This window comes from Leptonychotes weddellii, chromosome 14, assembly GCF_054177405.1.
Source record: "Leptonychotes weddellii isolate Sample4059 chromosome 14, ASM5417740v2, whole genome shotgun sequence".
Taxonomy (NCBI): domain Eukaryota; kingdom Metazoa; phylum Chordata; class Mammalia; order Carnivora; family Phocidae; genus Leptonychotes; species Leptonychotes weddellii.
Genome location: NC_138382.1, coordinates 34,358,081 through 34,378,460, shown reverse-complemented (window position 1 = coordinate 34,378,460; position 20,380 = coordinate 34,358,081). Strand labels below are relative to the sequence as shown.

General features: G+C 39.2%; 1 protein-coding gene and 1 long non-coding RNA gene across 13 annotated transcripts in view; both read left to right on the top strand.

Moving 5' to 3' along the window:
• BNC2 (basonuclin zinc finger protein 2) overlaps positions 1-20,380 on the top strand; it is a 420,003-nt gene that overhangs the window by 340,109 nt on the left and 59,514 nt on the right. The gene's annotated exons all lie outside the window — the stretch shown is intronic.
• Positions 77-7,726, top strand: LOC145717022 (uncharacterized). Its single transcript, XR_014139997.1, has 2 exons — positions 77-946; positions 1,653-7,726. It is a non-coding gene; the product is annotated as an uncharacterized LOC145717022 (long non-coding RNA).

The window sequence follows — 20,380 nt, the reverse complement described above, 5'->3', positions numbered from 1 at the left end:
TGTTATCATTGTCAGATGCCTCTTCTCTGAGTTTCTTAGAACAAAATGTGATGAGATATATATATATATATATGAATTTTTTTAAGGCATGGAATTGAAAGTCATATGGTTATGATTTGAGAATGTCAAGCTTGATTTTTTTTTCAGAGTCTAAAAAAAAATTACCTTTTTCTCTGGGCAGTGAACTCGCTGCAGAGACATCAAAGAGAATGTGTACTGGATCAAGGTGATTTTTTTTTTGACCACATCATTGCCAGCTGTGGTGTTTATGATTAGAGGCAGGCGTTCCAGACACCTCCGAGTCCTCACTAAGCGTCAGATCTTTAACAGGATCCATCCCAACTGAGTGACACTAAACAGACAGCCAGAGGGGAGTTGGTGGGATAGAAGAGGGAAGGGGTGGGGGCAAGGGAGGCTTTGGTGCCTGGTGCACTCACCAGCCAAGCTATAGAACAGGCTCTGCTAATGCCAGGCTGCAGGCTACCCAGAGGCCCCATAGCAGCCTTTCAGCGCAGCTTTCATTAGCCAAGGGGATGACTAGAGCCCAGCAAACACAGTCATTGATCCTCTCTCATTGGGCGCAGGGATGTGCAGTGTTCAGGTCACAGCCCAGTCGGCTTTGAAGCAGCTCCATTCCACACCGCTGACAGCCACAGATTGCTGGCTTCCAGCTAGCACAGTTCCCTCTCGGATCTGCATGCTCTGCTCCGTGCAGCTAACTACATTGAATTCCCTCTGGATGTTGCTTCCACTTGTAATATTAACACCTGTTTACTGGTCCTATTGACATAAGAATTCTGCGAATAGCCAACAGTACTGATAGCAGTGCATGAAAGTGAGTTCTCTTTCCCACCTCCTGTTCTTCTGGGTCAGTGTAAACCCCCGGGCAGTTTTGCTAGGTTCAAAAACCAGAACATGCTGCTGGAACCAGGAATAAATGCAATAGGTTTGGAGTTGAATATCTGGGAGTTATTAATTGCAAGATGATAAAGCCTCTTCTGGTGATTGCCATTAATGACAATAAAGAAAGAAGTGGCTTGACTGAAAACTACTGACTTATTTTTCAATGTGAAAGGTGTTTTTTTAATTTCCAGAAGTGTCAGAAGATGCATCATTTGCTAACAGATCCTTGTGGCTATAGAAATTAAGACATTTTAGGAAAAAATGTTATTGCAACAATTAAAAAGTAAAGCAAGCAGCCTTGCTTGCCTATTGGTGAGAGGACAGTGAGATTCATATGTTGACACAAAATATCCAAAAGATAGGAAAAGAGGTTTATGAATTTGATTTCAAGGAGGGTACAGATAATAGATTTCTAATGCAGAGCTGCTTTTAAGAACTGTTCCTTGGGGGCGCCTGGGTGGCTCAGATGGTTAAGCGTCTGCCTTCGGCTCAGGTCATGATCCCAGGGTCCTGGGATCGAGCCCCACATCGGGCTCCTGGCTCAGCGGGGAGCCTGCTTCTCCCTCTCCCTCTGCCTCTCTCCCTGCTCATGCTCTCTCTCTCTCTCTCTGTATCTCTGTGTCTCAAATGAATAAATAAAATCTTTAAAAAAAAAAAAAAGAACTGTTCCTTGATTACCAATTACTTTTTCTTTTTAAAGCGTTATCTAAGCAACTAGGCTTAGTGTATAATTGGGACTCACATCCTAGTGGGTACAGGTTTCCATTCAAGAACTCTGATATCCTACTGTCATGTTACAGCAGAAAGTGGCAGGAGTTGTCCACATGTGTAGGTGATTCCTGTTTACCTTGCTAATCATATCTTTGGTAATATTCTTGAAAGAGTATTTTGGATCTTCACAGACGCTAATTCGTTATTACATATGGTGCAAGCACCAGCGTACGTTGGAATAATAGCCTAACATTTTGAACACCTTGAGTCTGATAATCCTTATAAAGTTTTCCTTCAGAAACTCTTAGGTCTTTGTTCTTAGTATTTTACCTGTAGTTCTAATCACTGACCATCATTATTGCCCTTCTCTCTTCTTAGTGGCCCGACAGTCCTCAATATGCTATCCTTTTCAGCAACTGACTCTTGTACAACTCTGAAGAGAATTAGCATCTTCTTTAAAAGAAGATGCTAGTTTTATTCCTGGTCCTGTTCTCTTTGTTTCATCATACTTGAGAAATCTCTTGATTATTAGGAACCTTTTCTTAAGTCCTAGACCTTCCTCTTTATAAACGTTATTTCCTTTAATGAAACTGTAGAATTTTAAGGGGAAAACAATAACAACCAAATCATATTCTATACCATTTATTTGTACAAGCACCTTATGTCTTCATTCAACTTGTTTTTTAAAGGTTTATCTTCTATGAAGAAAGTTAATTATGATTTTTGCTAGTGCTACTCTTCCTAGACAAATATACTCACTAATTAATGTTTAGGATGTTTTTTTTCTTTGAGTAAAATATGTGTTTTCATATACAATTATTTGTAATAGTTTTTTATAGAATCCATTAAAACATCAAAGTTTTATAGCTTACTTAAAACTATGCAGTTGTCCATGTACTAACATTGCAAGTAAGTGTGTAAAGTAGAACAACAAAGTAGTTTTATTTGATGCTTCTTTTTCATCATGCAACAAGTTAGTTCAATCAGTTGTTTATTTAATTACATTGTTACCCAGCTTCTATTTTATTGTTTTATTGACCTTTAATAGTCTCTGTGTCAGCATTATCCCATTTCACAGGTTTTGCAACAGAGGTAGAAAAGGGATCTCATTAGTTTGATTATGAGTTTTTGGCTTGAGGATTATTATTACTCAGGATGTTTTAGTGTCCTTAGTCACAACAACTTTTTAAATTGGTCTGAATTTTATTCACATGTGGAAGCAGGATAGTTTAAAAAGTTCTCCGTTCTGTTTGAGAGCATGAAGGGTTACATCAACAATTCGATGTTCAGGCATCCTTTCAAGTATTTAATTTTCCCACCACTTCAAGGAAGGAAAAAATGTCTAAATTTGAGGAAGATAATGTTTATCAAGTTTTCTTCAAGAAATGAGGTGTGTGTGTAGGTAGGTAGGTAGGTAGATGAATAGATTAATTAATTTAAAAATAGAGTCCACATTAATCTTTTATTTTGTGAATATTTGTACTAGCATCATAAATAGCATCAAACAATGAAATTTTTGCAGGGAGCACTGTTGATGGAATTTTAAATGAATGATTTAGCAGGTTATTGGCTAACATAGACACACAGTACACAAATACTTTAAAGTGATTCCTTTGTGCTTTTTTTAGTGAAATAATGTTATTTTGAGTAATGTGGGAAGAAATATGTTTGTTTGCTTTAGCAGCAGAAAGACTTGATTTTTCTGCTACCAGAGTTAGATGAAGAGTAAATTTAGTGATCCATTAGCATTTCTGAGAAAGTGTTTACATTAAATAAAAGTGCTGTTAGCTCCTACTTTTGCCCTTCCTTCTCTCTGCCTTTGGTAGAACAAATGGGTTTTTCCTGACAGCCCCCAGGTATAGGTCTGAAAAACTCTTTTAATGAGACCTTCAAACTTGGGGTTATCTGGAGGGAAATGTGGTACTTTTTGTTCATGTAAAATCCCACAACCACTACCCAAATTAAGGACAAAGTGAAACTTACTAGCTCCATGAAATTTGCAGTTCTGTCAGTTTATCACCCAGTACGACCTCTGGCAGTAAATCACCTGAAGATTTTATCCATCACCCATTGATAAAACTTGATAACATCTGTTGGCCAATTTATTCCCCTGGAATTTCCTCTCCATCTTCCCCAGCCTGTAACATGGATAGTTTGAAGAGGAGGAAGTGATTCAAAAATCTGTGAAGACTTAAACACCTATTGATTTCCAGCGGGGGAAAAAGAAATTAACCAAGTTTTACACCTTGTATTTGAAGAGCTGGTGCAAACGTATACAATACATTTAGCTCTGTTGGGACACAGTGAATTTCCCTGGCTTTGTGGCATGATTACATCAAACTTAAGAGTAAGTGAAAGAAGAGCATACAGAAACGGAGATCAGAGACGTCTGGGAAAAGTCGTTCCAGCATCTGGTAGCTGTGCCTCCTGCCTTATTTCCTAGTATCATCACACAGGGCTGTTGCGAGGATCTCTCTGCTGTCCTTTCCTAACCAAATAGGAGTCTTACCTTTTAGTAGCTGTTGTACACCTCTGGGAAAATCACTGGCTAGGTAGAAAGGAAGCCAGATGAAGGCCTAGCAGGAGGCTCTCCACCCAATGAGAAAGTTGGACATTTTCTCTTCTGTAAAGATGATTGATGACCTGTGGATAAAAAAACAGTGGGCTCGGAGGCCAGCTTCTCTAAGGCAGCTTGAGTGGATGTGTGGCGAGTGCTTCCTTGATTAGCAGAGGTCTCCCTGACCTTGGCAGTGTGTTTGGCTCATAGTCTTGCAGGGATGAATTGTTCCTGAACAGTTCCTCCAACATCTGAGGTACAAACAGGTCTTTGTAGTCATTTGTTAGACACCGGAGGAAAAAAATGGCCTCACCCTCTTAAGGCCTGAAAACAGACCTGAATATTTTAAAATACTGCATACACAAATTTGTTTTTAATTCAGAACCCAAAATCTGGACTATAAGAAAAGTGCCAACTGATCCTTATAAAAACTCAGCCAGATCACCTCTTTCTTAGAAATGCGGAAAAGACCTCTTCATATTCCTTCTTTAGTTGATAAGTGGTATTATAATTTTGAGCTTTGGGGTTCATTTAAAATAGCCGGTAATGTTGCTTTTCTTTGGAAAGATAACAGATTTCTGGCTTTCCTGAATAGAAATTTGACAGGTTTTAGACCCTCATGCTTTAGTATGGAAGCTAAAAAGATCTACAGCAGCGCACAGAATACCTCTTTACCCAGGATAGTGTTTTTGACTTACTCTCATTTTAAATTAAGAGTCTACTTCTGTTCTTTTTATGATATCATCCTGGTTTTCAGTAACTCTGATGGATATCCACAAAGGAGTCTATTGTTCCATTTTAGAAAATTTTGGAGGTGGTATGGATTCCTACCAGTGTTGTCAGTGCGATTTATCAAGTAAATTATGTGTGTGCAAGGCCCTTGCTACTGAAGATTGAAGGCATTCATGGGTTCCCTATCCTCAAGGTCCACAGAGCAGCTCTCCTGAGGTGAAATGGTTGTAGTGCACTTGGCAACATTTACGTACCAATAAGTAGATATTTATGTGTGAGAATTTGAGGACTTAAGTATACAGGTGGTTTGTAGCAAAAGATACCAGGCCAGGTAGCTTCCCAGAGGCGGTGTAACTTGTGCTGATATTAAAGGTGCTAATAGGGGGTGATCGGGAAAGGTGAGGTGGGCGATCTAGGTGAGGGCATTTAAGATGAGCAAAGCTTGTGGGGCTCCTGGCTGGCTCAGTCAGTATAGCATGTGACTTTTGATCTCAGGGTCATGAGTTTGAGCCACACATTGGGCATAGAGATTACTTTAAAAAAGTAAAAAATCAAATAATATGTGCAAAGCTTATACAGATCAGAGAAGTAGACTCATGAGCAGAAGGCAGAATATCCTAGATGGAGGAAAAGCTGATTGTTGAGAAATGATTTTGCATGGGGGGAAGCTTGTGTAATATGTAAAGAGTTTGTGTTTAGGCCTTGGGGCAGTAAAGAACCAATAGGAGTTTTGAGCTGTAGAATGATATGATGAAAATTTCACAGCAGGGGACTTATTCTAGTAATAATGTGTTAAATAAATTAAGGTGTGAAGAAGTTGGAGGCATTCAGTCATCCAGACCAACGCATACATGGCAGAAATAAAATAGAATGGTTAGTGATTTAAAAGACTTACAGTGAGAGAATCTTCAAGAATTCTGTTGTTTTGTACCAAGTGTTAGTGGCAAGAGATATAAAAACTGCATCTCTTTTTTGCTTTGTGTTATTCATTGCAAAATGTTGGTGATTTAGTTTACAGTTGCCCACATATGTGGCAGGAGTCTTACGTAACTAAAGCCTATTTAAGAGTCGACTGATCTGTTGGAGAAATGTCCATGGTGGTCAAGTCCAGGATGTCTTTCACCAGAAATGGTAAGGACGTACTGAGCAGAAAGAGAAGTAAGTCTTCTGTTAGATTTTAGACCTGAATTTAAACATTTGTGAATAAGCTGAACTGTGGTCAAAGAAGCAATGCAGTCTTTGGGGATAGTAATGAAATCTTGTATACTAGCTAGAACACTAAATTCTTCAGCATCAGAGAAACCAAGTCTTGCTTATGTTGATATGTTCTGTGCTTAGGAAAATGCCTGCTGTGTAATCGATACTCGGAGACTAGAAACATCCATAGAACTTGCATTCTCATTGATAGTGAAATGTTATAATAAGGAAGCATCGCTGTGCGTTATTGTTAGAAGTGTGACTCTGCTTTGGAAAGCTCTTGTTAAGCCTCTCTGAGCAAATAGGAAGATATCCTCAGTTGTCTGTGGAGTTACACTAATGCTATGTAATTAAGGTCCATTTATTCATCCAGTAAATGTTTATAGTGGGCCTACTATAAGCAAGTTGTTGAATTAGGAAGCATACAAGAAGGAAACAAATTCTCTGCCCTCAAAAGCTTGTAGACGAGAGGGAGAGATGAGGTATCTCCATAAGTCACTGCAATACTAGGTACAGAAAACTCACTACAATATGGGATGTCTGGATATAAAATGCTATGGAAGTTCTTAAAAGATGAAAAGGTTTTTTCCATCCCAGAAGGTAAAGAGAGCTTCCTAGAGGAGTTTACTTTTTTCTAATCTACTCCTGAGTAGAGTAGGTAGGATTTCAATTTGCCAAATGGCACAGGGACAGAAAATCATGCATGCCTAGGAAACAGCAAGTAGTTAGTTTGGCTTGAATGTGGGATTAAGAATAATCTTAGGAAAGAAGCTAGTTCTATCCAGGGCTTTCCCTGATAAATGATGATTATCCTCCTGAAGGTCTTTTGAGGTCTCATCCAGGGCCTAGTGGGTGGCCTCCAGTTGTTCTCACATAAGTATTTCTGTGACTTTTTCAAAAACTTGTTATGCATGTAAGAAGTCTGAGAAATTCAGTATGAATTTTTTTTTAATTTACAGTTGACCATTAAAAAGGTAAAAACTTTTTTGCAATTTTCATCCAAGTTTTAATGGGAAAAGTTTGTGATAGGTTTTAAAAGCTTTCGTGGACCAGTATCTGTGCCAGGTTCTTCAAATGGCTTTTCAGAGTCCACTTCTTACTAAGTCTTTGGAATAAAAGTGAAAAGAGCTACCAGAAAGCTACAATTATACTGTATATTTGGAGAAGTGTTTCTGGTTGCAGTACTCCAGAATTTTCGAAAGAAATTGTAAATGTGGTTAATGAGACTTCGTGTACCTGTGATCATCCTACAAACGTGCTAAAATGAGACTGTGGCCTCACAGCTTAGGAGACTGATTCTTCTGCTCGGAGTGTTAAGATTATTACGGATGCTGAAATGATTTCGGATGACCTCACTGACGTTCTTGGCGTTGTGTTTGAGAGGTGAATTTAGGGGAGGAAGTATGGAAGGTTTTTTTGGTCTATAATGTAACTGTTACTGATATGAGACTTAAAGCTCTCTGATTCTCTTTTTAAAAGTTGTCTCTGTGAACTTGTAACACTGTTTTCTTTCAGAACAGCTTTAGTGTTTCAAGCTTAAAATCTTCTCTCTTTAAATCCTGTCTGTATCTTCATCTCCGCCCCCCCACGCCCCCTCCAAGCACCGTTTTCTGTAGATCTTGGTTGCCTCTGACTCCCAAGAGTTAAGACAGTGTAGCTTCTATAAATCAGGAGACAGCTTCATTATCAGAGTTATGTGTTTTCACCTTAATAGATAGCCAGTCCTGATGTTGGTGCCAGGCCCTGCCTTATCATGTAACCATCAGCACTGCATACTGGAATGTTCTTTGTTTGGATTATTTACTCCTTCTATAAACAAAGATTAGAGTAAAAAATGTCAGCAGTAAGGTCCGAGCAGAGCTGAGCGTTACTAGGAGATCGCAGTAGCATGATATAGGATATGATGTGCTACTCATAGGCAGGATAGCAGTGCCTTGCTTTTTATAATTACATCTGAGTTCTGTCCTAAGGGTTTGACACATTCTTTCTCATTTAATCCTCCCATTAGCCTTCTCTAGAAGCCCTTGAAGGTTCTGTTCTTCCCATTTTGCAGATTTGGAAACCAAGAGTCAGAAACATTAAGAGTATTGCCCCAACATATATTGTAAGTAGCAGACAATTGGATTTCAAACCCAGACATTTGATTCTAGCATCATCTCTTTTACCCACTACCCTATAAAGAAGTGTCAGAGATGGTTCTTTTCTTTTTTTTCTCTTCCTTTACCTGAAGTATAGTTGATACCCAGTGTTACATTGGTTTCATGGTACACATAATCCTAAAGCAGTTATTTCTTGAACTTCTAAGAAGTTTGATTCTCAGTAAGTTGCACAAATGATTGCTTTTCTTCTGGAACATGTTTACTTACCATTTGTCTTGGTATGCATTTCCACATAGAGTGTAGGCAAAGATTCTTCATTTTGCAGATGAGGAAACTTTGACTTAGAGAAATGAGTGATGTTGCCAAGATGACGTCTAATAGATGCAGGTGATGTGTTATTACTTGCAAACTTTCCTCATGGATTTTGACTTGCTTATAGGTGCTGAATATGTTTATAAGATCAGGGTATCTTCATTTCTTGACTGCAGTAAATTTGTTTTGTGATTCACTACAAGGTTGTTTTTCTTATTGGACTATATTTTCAGGACGAAACCCCTTGAACTTTATAACTATAACCATAAATATGTTTAATGGGTTTATTGGCATGTTAAAAATTGTATAGTGTTGGCACATGAAGAGGCCCACATAACTGCTAAATAATGGTACTTAAAATATTTATAAAGATGCTATTGATTTGTAGTTTGTATATCTATATATATTTATAACATTCTGGTGACAAATAAAAACTTGAATAAATAATGTCATGTCTATAGATATCAATGATAGTAAAAAGTTGCCAGGTATAATTAGAGATGCTTTATTTAAGTCAACTCTGCCAGATTATCTTTAATCAGATTTTTTTATGAGAGGCTGCTTGACCCTACTTTCCTGTCTCTTGAATTTGTCATGTTACCATCTGATCGTGTGATGTTGACTGATACATGATTGTCCTTCCCCTCCCCCACCTCCTTTGTGCTCATATATTTTGTGTCTCTGATTTTAAAAGGTCCCTTAGAAAAACAAACAGGAGCAAAAGTGCTTAGACAGATCTGCTAGAGCATCTATTAGAGGCATAGAGTCATTTATTCCTTCCCTTGAGCATATTCGTGGTATAGTATTTGAAGCGAGGCCCTGGAGAAGAATATTGTGCTTCCTTTTTTGACCCTTAAAATGTCCTCATTCCTAACCATACCAGTTCTGCTTCAAAAAGGTATTTGTTGTAATGTTTTGGGATAAAAATATAGGAGATAAGTCATATATGTTATATTTTAAGTTGTTTGTTTGTTTGTTTTTACATTTCTTGCCTTTTCTATTCTTCTTTCATATACTCTCTATAGGACACTGTGCACAATTCCACTTCTTCACACCGATATTATCTTGGGGCAAGAAATAATCCCTTTAACTGTCAAGGCAGGGACTTTCACCTATGCTTTTGGAAAGTCTTATTGGTAAGGTGAAAATTCCCAACCCTGTAAGTCTATAGAGTGAAGTAGAATATGTTTGCTATAGCTCTTACTTTGGTTTGCTTCATGAGGCCACATGAAACCACCTTCTGATATATATGCATTTGTTTTACCCTCTATGGGATTAACCCCATCCCATCATCAACTGAGAGCCTGGAATACCAATTTACAGTCTTTCCTTTCCTTTCTATTACTGCTAATAGAAATCCTATAAAATGGAGCAGCATTGTGGGTTTTTTTTATTATTTATTTATTTTTTTAAAGATTTTATTTATTTATTTGAAAGAGAGAGAATGAGAGAGAGCACATGAGACGGGGGAGGGTCAGAGGGAGAAGCAGACTCCCTGCCGAGCAGGGAGCCGGATGCGGGACTCGATCCAGGGACTCCAGGATCATGACCCGAGCTGAAGGCAGTCGCTTAACCAACTGAGCCACCCAGGCACCCGCAGCATTGTGTTTTTATGGAAAATATGGCTTTCATGCAATTCTGACTAAGGTTTTTGTCCAGTTTTCCTGTTTGATTCTGTGACCTCTTCACACTGTGGAGGACCTTGTTTCCAAATATTAGCAGACACAAAGTAAATGCCAGAATGATATTCTTCAAGTGAATTCTTCAGTCCAATGAAGAATAAGAGCAGAAAAAGAGTGGGAAAATTTGTCTAAACCAGTATTCCCAAGGGTGTTCCACAAAGCATTTTTTCTATGGGATGTTAAGTGTTGGTAGAAGGTCAGATGAGTTTGAGAAAGCCTGGGTCAAAAAATGTTAACCCAAATATTTGGTAAAAATTTTTCAGAATCTTTTAATATAAAAATAAGCATTGTGTATCTCCTTCTTTCCCTCCTTCCACCCCCGAAAAGAACCATAGAATATGTTACATTTCCCAAACTTACTTGCCAGGAAGACTTTTTCCTGGGATTAGCAATTTATAAAGTACATTTTAGGAAATGTAAAGTCAAACAATGCCCTTGCAAATAAAAAATGCATTTTAAATATGCGAGAAAGTGGCAAAGTGTCTTGATAGTCCTCAGATTTACTTACTTTTTCTCTGTTCTTAAGCAATTTAGCTGGTACAATTCAGCTGTAGTTTTCTGTGGGTATCTGCAACAGTCCACAAGAGTTCTGACCACCCTCCAGAGGTCAGAGCAACACAGACCTGAGTCTCTTGACCTTCCTTTGAGAGTTGGTTATATTCGGCACACAGAAAGGGTCATAAACTAACTTAGCCTTTACCCCACTCCTAAGGGGATAGAATCAAGGTTTCCATCAAACCAATTGTGGAGAGGGAGTTTATAGATATAAAATCTATTCATGTAGATTTTGTGTGCACCCCAAGACAAGGGAACTCCAGAGAAATACTGTTAGTTTGTATGGATATTGGGATTTAGTTTTAAAAGCAGGGATTGGGCACTATGAGAGCAAATTTTTACTTCATTTTAATCAAGCCATTTAACTTCTACTCACCATCTGTACACCTGACCATCTATCCATCCATTTCATTGAATGGTTGTGAGGGTAAAATGTGTGAAAAGTGTTGACAGTTAGAAACTTTAAGAGCATTACATAAAAAGGCATGATACCGTATCAGTCAAAAGATGTGTTGAGGAATGGTTTTCATCACTGACTCATGAAGTAAATTATTTCCCTTGTTCCACAAGATTTTTGGTGAAAAGAATAAGCCTTACCCATTTATGTGAATAATAAAGACTTCCTTAAGCTGAAAGTTTAGAAAGCTAATTAGATTTCTCCCTACCCCCCTCACACACACACACACACACACGAAAGAACATACTGTAGAATGATGAAGCAAACATTATAAAGAACTTATACCATTCTAAGTATATGTTTGCTCATTTTATCCCCCAAACAGCTCTGTGTACTAAGTATGATTGCTAACTTTATTCCACAGATGAGGAAACTGAGATCATTTGAGTAACTTGCCCAAGGCCACACAGCTAGTAAGTGACAGAACTGGGATTTGAATCAAGATGGGTTTAGCTCTGGAGTCCATGTTTTAACCACTATCTTCTACCGCCTTGGTGAATTATATGGGGATGCTGGAAGAGATACAACCTTGTAGAAATGGATTCACATTCTGATGGTCAGTTAACTGATGTAAGATACTGGACAAACCATTAACTGCCTGTCTCATTCTTGTGAACATATTTTGTTAGGTATAAAGCACCAAATAGATATTAAGTGTTGATGTGACCTTAAACAAAAGTGACAGGTGTCTAGATACGCTCTTTTCAGTACCGTATTTAAAATGATTAAATGAGGAGAACTATTTTTCTCTCACTTGTGCCCCTGCCCTACCCACCCCACAAAACTAAATCCTTTGGCCACACTTTGCAAGCCTATGCAAAAGACGGTTTGACATAATGTCGACCTGCATTTGTGACTGGTTGGGCAAGGGCAAAACAGACTCTAATTGTTCAGTCAGACATAAAGTACGTATTTTGAGTGCAAGATTTTTTTCATTCTAGATACTATTTGAATTATCTCCTTTGGGTGTGAACCCTGGAAAATCACAGGAAAAATAATGCTATTCTTGCCATCTGTGAGCTTTCATTTTACTATAGAGACAAGTTCTATACATTTAGAAATTTAAAAGGGTAGCTTGTTAAACAAGAATGCAAGAGGTGGCAAAAAGTCAGGTGTATTGGATGCTCATTAAATGCCCTGGATTTGGGGACAAACAGGGTTACTGAGGATGGGAGGAAGCTTAATGAGGCACATGAGAGTTGAGTTGAGTTTTGGTGGACAAGTGGGATTCTGAATGGCAAAGAGTATTCTTGGGGAGGGGCAAGGAAAGAAGGAATATGGTGAAAAGGCAGGTATAAAGTCAGCATGAATGTAGTCAGAGATGCACTCCAGCCAGCAGGCTGGTCTGGAGGGCTTGTGGAGAGAAGGAATAGAAGAGCTGGGGGCAGCCAGCTGCAGGGCTTAAGTGCTGTGAGTTTGTGCATACGCAGCTACAAAATGTGTTCTTCGTGTTTTAGGTAGTCTGGTCATACTGAGGTTTTAAAGTAGAGGAATGGCATTCAGAACACTGAATTCTGAGGACAGAATAGCAGTTGGTATTGGTATGATAGTATATGATAGAGGATAGATTAGAGATCGAAGATTATTGTAGGCAGAATAACCAATTAGAAGGCTATTTAAAGTTTCATGGAGGAACTGCATTTAATGGTAGAGCAAATAGAAAGAGAAGGATGCATTTGAGATATGTCAGAGGAACAATTTATGGAATTTCGTGTGATGTGGATTTTGGCTTAGATCATGAGCTCAGGGTTGTGAGATCGAGTCTGCGTAGGAGTTCTGCACTCAGTGGGGAGTCTCCTTGGGGTCCTCTCTCCTCCCCTCTCTTTCTCTCTCTCATCGTCTCTCTCTCTCGTGGGTGTGTTGCACACATGCACACTCTCTTTCTCTTTCTCTCTCAAATAAATAAATCTTCAAAAAAATAATACCTTGGAAGATTTATGTAAGAATTAAATGAGATAGCATGTAAACAGCTTGGCATAACGCCCAGCAAATACTCAAGAGTGCAGTAAATTTTAACTATAATTATTAGTGTACCAATTTTAAAATTTGAATTTGCTTACATTGTGTTTTTTTTAAGAACTGAACATGCCTATGTTCCTCTTATGGCATAACTAATAAGACTGTGATTAACTAATAATATCTCAAATGTGTCCAGCATTTGTAGGTTCTGTGTTGTGTTGTGTTCACATTATTTTCCCATTTGCTGTCCAGTAGCCCAGGGCAGATTGTTTGACGTTCTCTGACCAAGGAGCTCACTTACTCTGAGGAGTAATAGGGAGAGGATACCAGAGTTGGGATTCGTGGTAGAGCTGAAACTAGAATCAAGTTCTGTCAGTAAAAAAGCATTCTTTCCCAATGCCAGGCATCATAGTTCAAGATAGGAGACAGAAGAAAACAGAAAAATCCATAACAGCTCTTTACCTGTTCATAGGTATGACTGGCTAAACCCTCAGCTCCTTTCAGGGGTGCGCACTGTGTCCTGTGTCATGTTAGGGGCTTGTAGCCCGACTCTTCCCCTGGCTGATTTGTGCTTACTTCTCAGCTTACATGTCACCCAATCTAAATGACTTTCCCAGTTTTTCTCTTCCCATAGCTCTTATACAGTTCTTTCATGGCATTTTTTACACTCTGTAATCCTGTGCTCATTTACCTGTTTGTTTATTTAATATCCATCTCCCCCACCAAACTCTAAGCTCTTTGAGAGCAGAGGCTATTTCTGTTCTATTATCTGGTATACTTAGCTTCCAGTACAGTTGTGTGACATATAATAAGCAATCCATATATATGAATTTGAAAATGAACTAGCGAATTAGAAAATATGTAATACTTATGTGTCAAAGGGTATGTCAAAGGGTCTGTGCTTTTGCCAATAAAGCAGACTAGTTAACATCATTAAAATTCTCAATTCTGTACTTCCATCTTCTAAAATGGACAGAATACTAACTGCCCCCATCTACTTTGTAGAGCTCTTCTGGGGGATACATGCGATGTTGAATACCGTTCTTCCCAATATCTAGAATTTGGGCCTAGGTCATAAAGAGGGCCCTTCGGGAGTTCCTCTCTCCCATGTGGAGATGGCTAGGAATCCCTTTCTAATGCCGCAGTTCCTAAGGAGGCTGCCCAGAGCCTGCATGGAATGGCCATCCGTGGAAGGACATGCTAACAACCAGCAAAGCTGAGCAGACTCCCTGAGTACCTCACCTTACCACCAGGCAGTGCAGGGCTATGGGGAGCATCCAGGTCACACCTCCTCTGTGCGATTACAGGACTGTCTTCAGAAAAAGAGCACCATGCACCTTTTGACGGTGGCAGGACTGCTGAAACGCTGCTGATCTGATGATGGAAATGAAGTCCATGAGGTAGGAGATACTCACTTCAAAAGAAAACCCTCTCCAGCCCTTAGCGCTGCAAACTCTCATTCAGGGCAGCCCCTCGCTAGCTATCTGGGAACGGCAGCACCAGTCTGAGGGCACATGTTTGCATAAAGTTTTCTCAGCAGTTTCTAGGATTCTCAAGGGCTTGGTAGGATTTTTTGATTGTTGAGGCAACCCCGTCCCCAGCTTTGGAAAGGATATGGATCTCTTGTTTCTGACAAGCAGAAAAAAAAAATGCACCTGGCTCTATTGTTGCCATAAATATTTAGGTGATGAAAATTCTCTTAAATATTTAAAGAAACTGCTGAGCATAGCTTAATCATCTTATTGAGAACCTTAGATTTAAAACTTAAATGTCTGTTCTTAGGAATGAAGCAAGTTAAACTGCCTTAAAAATAAAGTGCCTCACAGTTGTATCGTAAAATCTCAACTGGCATTAAGGTAATTGTGCTTAAGTACAATTTAGGGTCCTTTTGAATGTTTATTGTAGACACCATAATGATGCTATTTTTAATAGTACAATGCTAGTTCTAAAGAAATAAACCTATATTCTTTGTGCATGTGTCCTAAACAGAATCACTTAAGGGGAAAATGTAGTCTCTGAATACTTCACTTAGGAAAAAAGGGACAAATTATGGGTTGTGGCATCATTATGTTTCAAAAGAAAAGAAATGGGATCTTCTGTAGTAGAGACTCATACAGTCCAGAGTAGTGTGATCTTCCCAGAATCTCAGACCCTTTCCACCATGGCTAATCTGACTCCCATCAGTCTTCTGGGGGCTGGGATTAAATGCAGATTTTCTAGCTTATGTTAAGCCTTTATGGAAATTGGAAAAAGTGCCCTTTCTGGATAGATGCATCCAAAATCAGAGCACATGGCTTGGTCCCGGTGAACTAGACCTGAGCTAAGTTCAACCCCACCTGCCACTTTGCCGGCCCCGTGTGTGTAATACACATGTTGAACCCTCCGTCCCCAGATTTACTAGATCCAAATCTCTAGGCAGGACACACCTGCTGCTAACAGGTGCCCTGGGAACCACATTATGTCAGATGGACAATCCTATCACTGTGGTGGTGCTTTTGAGTATGTGGTCTGTTTAAGTCTACAGTGGTCTCTTGGCCTTCAAGCCTCAAGTCCTCAGAGCTGACGGTGTGACTTCTAGGGTAGGAACAGGCCCACTCTACTGAACAGAAAAGCAATCTCACTTTATCTTGAATTTAAACAATATTTGGGAATATTTGCTGCTGATTTCTTTCCTCTTGCTGCTCTCTGTCATGTTAGACCAGGAAAGCATAGTAGGTTAAACTACAATCATCCTTTTTTAGTATCTGTTAATAGTTCAGTTAAGAGTTGATGTTCCATCACCACCTTATTCAGGCCCTAATCATTTTTCCCCCTTGGGAATCTCTGCAGCGGCCTTTTAGCTGGTCTTCTAGTCGCTAATCTGTTTTCTCCTCCAATTCATAAAAGGTCACACTTGCTATTGATGCTTCTGTGACTTCCTTCTAGTTGGAGAAAAGTCCAGACTCCTCAACTTGGTATGCCAAATCTTGATCAAAACTCAAGAGAGAGCAAAACTCAGAGAGGGGTGCCTGGCTGGCTCAGTTGGAAGAGCATGGGACTCTTGATCTCGGGGCTATGAGTTTGGGTGTAGAGATTACTAAAAAAATAAATAAACTTAAAAAAAAAAAACACCTCAGAATGATGCCCCCATATCAAAAGCCAAACTCTACAGGACTTACCAGGCTTGCTTGACTTGCCTCCCTGCTTTCCTCTCTGACCACGTCTCCCATTTCTCTCTCCCTCACTCTTTTGACTTTAACCACACTGGTTCCCTCTCCCTAAAATACTTTCCCCCCAGATATTAGATCTTGACTCTGAGGTCCCCTCAACAAGTTTCTCCTTCCCTATGGTATCTGAAATTCCAGGCTTCCCTCACCCCAAACATTTCAGATTCTCCTTCCCTACTTTGTTTTTTCCTCCTTAAAAATTACTATCTAATATAGTTCATATTTTATTGAACCAGGCTGTTAGTTTTCTCTTCCCCCAGGATTTAAGCTCCCTGAGGGTAAGGATTTGCGTGTTTTGTTCACTAGGGTCCCCAGTGCCTAGAAAAGAATCAACCTTGTAGCCTGTGGTCGGTAAATGTTGGATGAACAGAGGACTGAGTGAATTTGACCCCTACCTGCCTCTCCATCCTCATGTCTCATCAGACTTCTTCATCTCCTACTTATTCACATCTTTCCAATCTGCAAGCTTTTTCTCTAAACACACCATAATTTCCCACATCTTCAGTCTCTTTTTTTCTTGCTGCTACCTCTACTTACTTGGCTCATCCTCACCTTCTCATCCCTTCAGACTTCAGAAGGCACCTCTGCTAGAAAGCTTTCCTGGGCCCTCTCCCAATACAGTACTAATTACATTGCCTGGTGCCTACCCTTTTGCCTAGCTTTTCCATTAAATCACACCACCTCCTTGAAGGTTTTATTTGGCAGTGTATTCTCAGTCCCTGGCACATTATACACATATCTTAAATATTTATTAACTGAGGAAAGGACGGAAAGAGGCTACAATTGATCTGGAGGATTATCTGAGCATTTCATTCATCTTTCTAGTCTACGTAGAATGTTGTATGTTTATTATAGGTGCTCAGTAAAGCTCTGAATGAACCAATCATTAACTCCCCTTTACTTTTTCCAATGCCTTAAATTTTAAATGTTTTTGTTTTAATATTGAACTTTGAAGAACTCTTCTGAATTTATAACTTTGAGCTTCAGATTGTTGACCAAATACAGATATTATCAGACAGGGCAGAGAAAACCTCTTTCTGACACTAAAAATCTGTCATGATACACTGGCTGGCAAATGGATATTTCAAGGTCCTCTGTTTGGGTGTGTTTTCTGAGAAACACAAATCAGTAGCTTTGCATACTGTGTTTGTTCAAAACAGGCCTTATATAAAAACTAAATGACTTAATCACTCAATTATAATTTTTTCTATGAAACATCTGAATAAAGATGAAATAACGTAAGAGCTGGGGAATTCTAAATCTGCTTAATACTCTATAGTGTAGATGATCAACAGAAAATATTTTCAAAACTAATGTTGTGAATGTTATTTACACTAATGATAAAGAATGTTATCTCAGTAACGACTATAAAAAACTAACCTATGGGGGCGCCTGGGTGGCTCAGTCGTTAGGCGTCTGCCTTCAACTCAGGTCGTGATCCCAGGATCCTGGGATCGAGCCCCACATCGGGCTCCCTGCTCGGCAGGAAGCCTGCTTCTCCCTCTCGCACTCCCCCTGCTTGTGTTCCCTCTCTCACTGTGTCTCTCTCTGTCAAATAAATAAATAAAATATTAAAAAAATAAAATAAAATTAAAAACTTACCTATGTGTTAAGTTGTATTAAGACACAGCATTTTAGATAGCAATAAAAATTTTAGCAGCAGTTTCCTGTGACTGATTTGTAATGATACTTATTACCCATCATTATTGAGTCAACCTTATATATAGCTATGGGGGAAAAGATTGGGCAGAACTTTGCTATCCCCAAAGGCTGTAGCTTTTGCTCGTGTTGGGATGCATGACATGTATTCCTAAAAGATCAGAAGTACATCGTGTGATTTCTCAGTGGACCATAACATCACAGCAGGAACACCTTTATAACCTGCCAGGTAAATACATCTTAAACTAATTCTCAGGCTGTGCTTTTGTTGCTTTGAGGAAACCATATGTAGTAGGAAATCCCTCTTATCTTTTGTAGCCAACCAATAGTTAGTTAGTTAATCTTATTTAAGTTGTGAAATTTTACCAAAACAAAGCAACCACACGTTTTAAGCATCTTAAACTTTGTGCATTCATTCTCCAAACTTTTGAGGTAGGGATGTCTATGCTCATTGGAGTCCTAAACTGAATTTTTTTTTTAAAGATTTTATTTATTTATTTGACAGAGAGAGACACAGCGAGAGAGGGAACACAAGCAGGGGGAGTGGGGGAGGGAGAAGCAGACTCCCCACTGACCAGGGAGCCTGATGCGGGGCTCGATCCCAGGACCCTGGGATCATGACCTGAGCCGAAGGCAGATGCTTAAAAACTGAGCCACCAGGCGCCCCTCTAAACTGAATTTTTACAAAAATGACACTTGTAAGGTATGACTAAGATTTTCTCCTTTCATTGCTTTAAAGTGAACCTAGAACATGGATATGAATGAGTAGCCTTGAGTGCAGGAGCCTTCCCTCTTCTGCAGTTACCCACTGAGAGTAGGGTTTTTGAAGTGACACATCCTTGTCAAGGCTTCTGAAGGCATTCAACTTAGTTTCTGTAGAATGAACTTTTTTTTACAATCATATTTCATTGATTTTTTTAAAATATTTCATTAAATTATGAAACTTTAGGTGAAACTTATCATCAGGTCTAAGAACAAACAACTGACTTCATGACTCCATAGAAACAGGGTGGGTGACATACCAGAGTGTTGTTTTGTTTATTGAGCATGCTATGGATATCAATGTGCTTATAGAGGGAATGATGATTTTGATAAATTCGGTAGCACGTGTAGTCATAGTTTTTCTTTGTTTCTGTTCCTGTATAACTTAAAAAGAGGTGAGATATCAACTGAAAATAGTTCTAAGACACCAATAGTATATCCTTCACACTTCTGTGCACACGTGTGTACACACTTACACACATGCCGCAATATATATCTTTACTACCTCTCTTTTATTTTAATATGGCACAAGTGAAGTTCATTGTCTTCTTTCTTAAGCCTCTGATTTCCCAGTCTCCCTTAAGATTACTGTCATTTCCCCTGCTTGCAAGGTATTCCATTGAAAGTGGAAAAAAATATTTGATTCTTATCTTTGTTCCTCTTCTCTCTGGTCAGTTACCAAATCTTGTCATTTCTGGAAAATGCATCTTCCCCTCTATTTGAATGGCTACCCCCCTTGATGAGACCCCCACTACCTGCTGAGTGTATTACTGAAATGGACATGATTTACCACTTAGCTGTGTACATCCTTGAAGCTGTGGCCAGATCCTTCCGTAAATTCCACTTTCATCATTTTACTTGCTACTCAAAATTCTCAGTGGCTTTTCACTAACTGCAACATAAAATAAAAAAATATTTGTCTTAGTTGTCTGTGCCATTCTTAACGTGGTCCCATTCTCATTTAAAATGTCAGCTTCTGCTCTTTTATGCCCGGCGGGAACCTGCCGCAACCACATTACTTCCCATTCTTCTGTCCTCCAAACTTGTACTCCATCTCCATGCCTCTGCTCATTTGGAGCCATCTGGCCTGTAGGATCTCAGCTCTTTTATTCAGCTTATTCAAATTCTAAAAGATCCCTGTCAACTCTTTCTTCCAAGGAATCCAACAGACTGTGAGCACCAGCAGGTTAGAGGGTTGGAGGCTGCCAATTCTTTTTTTTTTAATTTATTTTTATTTTGTTATATTAATCACCATACATTGCATCATTAGTTTTTGATGTAGTGTTCCATGATTCATTGTTTGTGCATAACACCCAGTGCTCCATGCTGAACGTGCCCTCTTTAATACCCATCACCAGGCTAAACCATCCCCCCACCCCCTCCCCTCTAGAACCCTCAGTTTGTTTTTCAGAGTCCATCATCTCTCATGGTTCGTCTCCCCCTCCGATTTCCCCCCTTCATTCTTCCCCTCCTGCTATCTTTTTTTTTTTCCTTAACATATATTGCATTATTTGTTTCAGAGGTACAGATCTGAGATTCAACAGTCTTGCACACTTCACAGCGCTCACCATAGCACATACCCTCCCCAG